The sequence below is a fragment of the Solanum pennellii genome, chromosome 7 (assembly GCF_001406875.1).
Source record: "Solanum pennellii chromosome 7, SPENNV200".
In the NCBI taxonomy this organism is placed as follows: domain Eukaryota; kingdom Viridiplantae; phylum Streptophyta; class Magnoliopsida; order Solanales; family Solanaceae; genus Solanum; species Solanum pennellii.
Genome location: NC_028643.1, coordinates 67104583 through 67108538, shown reverse-complemented (window position 1 = coordinate 67108538; position 3956 = coordinate 67104583). Strand labels below are relative to the sequence as shown.

At 38.5% G+C, this 3956-nt stretch overlaps 1 pseudogene; it reads right to left on the bottom strand.

Moving 5' to 3' along the window:
* Positions 1 to 3232: 3232 nt before the first annotated feature.
* The window catches only part of LOC107025189, a 3451-nt pseudogene continuing 2727 nt past the window's right edge, over positions 3233 to 3956 (bottom strand).

Sequence of the window (3956 nt, the reverse complement as noted above, 5' to 3'; positions counted from 1 at the left end):
CCTAAAATGGTGTAGTGTGTGCATCTGCAGCTTCTGCTACTTGTGCTTGCAAAGAACCAGAGGTCTTTGCTCTTGATTTGCAGACCTTTGATATGTGTCCCGTCTGCTTACAGTTTCCGCATATAGCATCGACTCTCCACCAACAATATTTATCCAGATATGTATTTCTTTTACAATGTTTGCAAGGAGGGAACTTCTGCTTCACATCTCCACTATTGTTTCCTCCATCATGCTTTCCCTTATTCTTTTGATGGAATTGTTGCTTTCCTTTTTGTTTTTGTACAGAGCCTTCCCTGAACTTTTCCCGTCTCATAGTCCTCCTTTGCTCTTGTTCTTGAAGAGCACTCATTACTTCACCTAATGAATGTTTGCCCAGGTCCTTTGATTCTTCAATAGAGGAAATCTTAGATTCAACCCTCTCAGGAAGAGTCACAAGAACTTTTTCCACAATTCATTTGTCGGTAAATTCTTCACCAAGAAGTCTAATGTTATTAACAATTAAGGAGATTCGATCAGTATACTTACTGATCATTTCATCCTCCTACATATTCAAGGACATAAACTCTCTTTTCAGGTTCAACACTTGGATTTGACATGTCCTATCGCTGCCTTGATATTCTTCAATCAACCTATCCCAAGCCTCTTTTGCAGTTTTGCAAGCCATGATTTTGTAAAACACAGAATCTGCCACAGCATTCTGCATGAGCATCTTGACTTTAGATTCCTTTGCCTTCTCTTTGTTGTTGGATTTGATCTGATCCAAGGTAGGATTTGATCTGGTAGAGCAGCAAGTGGTTTATCTTCCGTCATAGTTTCCAAAAGTTCATAGGCTTCCAAAAAAGCTTGCATCTTCAAAGACCAGATTTGGTAATTTTCACCAATGAAAGTGAATGGTGGATTTAAAGGTAGGTTGTTGGATGTCATTTGTGTTGTAAGTTAAAACTTTTTGGTCTTGTAAGATCAACTACAGGCTCTAATGCCACTGTTAGAACAAAATACTCAAGAAAATGATTTGAAAAATAAAAATAGAGTGAACTTATGAAATTCCAGCTATATATTAATCTGCAGAAAGTCTGAATTTATACAAGGAAATAAACATAATCATTTCCTATCTAGTAGCCACTTACAAAGTGGATGTTGAAACTAAATAAGAATATGTGCCACTAACTACCATAAAGAGGCCACTAACAGCCATAAATGGGGCCACTATCTTCAAAAAGTTGAGCAACTGAAGTTGGCTAAGTCTAGCTAGAAATAGGAAGCACTAAACTGAAATAAGCAAAAACAGTAAAAAAAAATAATAAGCTGAAAAAATGCTAATTGTCTAACAGGGCATTGCAGCCTGCGATAGATACAAGGCAGACTATTAGTACATTAGAATGCTGACTCATGGAGGCATTGAGCATTGTTGATGCCATGAAGACAAATATAGAAATACTTAAAGGACAGGGCGACGGTTGCTTGACGGAGACCGCTTGGAAGGCCATCGTGATAAGGTAGGCTAAAATCGAGGCTCCCAAATCACCAGTGTTCAAAAGGGTTTGTGATGCACAAGAACTAAAAAACTTTCTTTGGCACTAGGAGAATTATTTGGAATACGAAATGTAAGGGACGACGATGTCAAGATCTACACCATAGTATTGTGCTTATTAGAAACTAACATGCTATGGTGGAGATAAAAATTGACTGATGCTGAGAGAGGTATGTGCACAATTAGCACGTGGGACTAGTTTAAGCAGAAGTTCTTATTGTTAAAGAATGACAAAAGTCTCACATCGGTGGTTAATGAGATGGGTGGACTCCTTATAAGGCTTGAGCAATCCTCCTCCCTTAGAGTTAGCTTTTGGGGTGTGAGTTAGGCCTAAGACCTAATTTGACATAGTATCAGAGCAGGACTCGTCTCACCTGATGTTAGGCCCCCAAAATCAAAATTGCCCATGCACCAGATGCTAAGCATCGGGCGTGAGGTGGGGTTTTAAAGAATGACAAAAAGTCCCACATTAGTGGTTAATGAGATGGGTGGACTCCCTATAAGGCTTGGCAATCCTGCTCTCTTTGAGCTAGCTTATAGGGTGCGAGTTAGGCCTTAGACCTAATTTAACACTTATGTCTTGTACCAGACAGATGTAAACTTTGAGATTTGAAGAAAACATGAAACATATGGGACTATATCAAGCATACGCCATTTCTTGAATGGTTTCACCTTTCTTCATTGTGAAGTTTTCGTACTGAGCTGAGAGTATGTACACTTTGGATTCTTTGAGTTGACTCGTTCCTTCATGATCCGTCCTCAAACTAACCCAAATCACTTTAGCACATTCACACACTGAGATTCAGTTATACTCATTAGTAACTATTCCATACACAAGCAACTTTTTTTGCTTTGTAGCTTTTTTTTTTGTTCTTTTTTAGATCGACTTCATTGTACTCCCTTTATGTCTTTGGAATCAATCTAGTAATCTCTTATTTCTCGACTTCCTTCATGGTCACATGAGGTCCTTCCAAGATGAACTATCCTCTGTCTTTATGAAGTCATGCATATTAGGCTTCCATCACCCGTAGTACTTTCCATTGAAGCTAGGGTTTGGTGGTTTACTGACCTTCTTCCAAATTTGTTGGAGCAGTCATATAAACATGATCCTCTCTTGGTGTTAATTGTATAAGAGTAATCCCTCTTATATCAATTATTGTTTTGTATGAGTCCCCCACGAGTTAAGAGATCTGGTCTTTCGACAAATCAGTTAACAGAGATAGTTAAGAGAACAACAGAAGGTAAAGAACATAGTATGTTTACATGGAAACCCCATGCTAAAAAAAACATGACTTGTCTCATAGGATTTTTCAAGGCTTTACTATCTCCAACCAAAAGGTAATTACAAACTCAAGTACTTCCCATGGATTAAACTCTTAATTCTACACACCTTGTAGTACCTCTATCACAAGATACAAAGCAATAACTATTTCCCCACTATATCAACTAACTATAGTTGATATAGACTTCAATGAAACATCACGACTAACTCTATCCACTCACTCAAATCTCAACAACGAGAGAATAAATGATCTACTGCCCTTTGTAACATAGGAGTAGATCTACACATAAGAACACGAGGCACTAAACTCAAAATGCAACTAAAGACAGTGCAACACTTAAACAACTCTTATTTGATTCAATCGCATACTGATATTAAACAAAACTCTGCTACCATAAAGAGTACATAATGTGAGAAATTTCGCATCTCAATTACAGGAATCGAGAATAGTTTCAGCGAATCGTCCTAGAGAAATGAAAGAAGATCCACCCTCAGTCAACGCCTTCCTGAAGATCTCTTCCATGTCTTTGACTCTCTTCCTCGGGAGATTTTCGCTGTCCATTGTGCTTCTTATAACCTTCTCCATCTCCTCCGCCTCACAATTTCACGATGATCACTATCACGCATCGTGTAAGTCAATGTCAGCTCTACTGCCATCTCGATATCTTTCACCAATTGAAATGTGTTAATGTGTTGTTCTGCATAAAGGGGCCATATCACAATTGGTACACCGTGTCATACACTCTCGATAGTCGAATTCCATCCACAATGAGATACGAATGCTCCAATGGCTTTGTGAGCCAAGATATTGACTTGGGGTGCCCATCCACATACTATTCCTCTGTTTTTTGTCCTCTCCAAGAACCCTTCCGGCGATATCCTCTAATTTTGTAGTTTCTGTTGGGTTTTATTTGCCCTAATTTCTTACCATGAATAGGTTTTCCTTTTAGGAAAAGGTTTTGGACTGACTAATCCTTTTTCTGGTAGGAAAAGGTTTAGGACTCTATAAATAGAGGTATGTTCCTTCTAACTTAATCAGCATTCACAATGTAGTCTTAAGGGATTTGAGAGTTGTGGTTAGAGGGAGAATTTGTGGGTCACAAGCTTGATACGTTATCACTTGTGTGAACCTCCCATGTATTC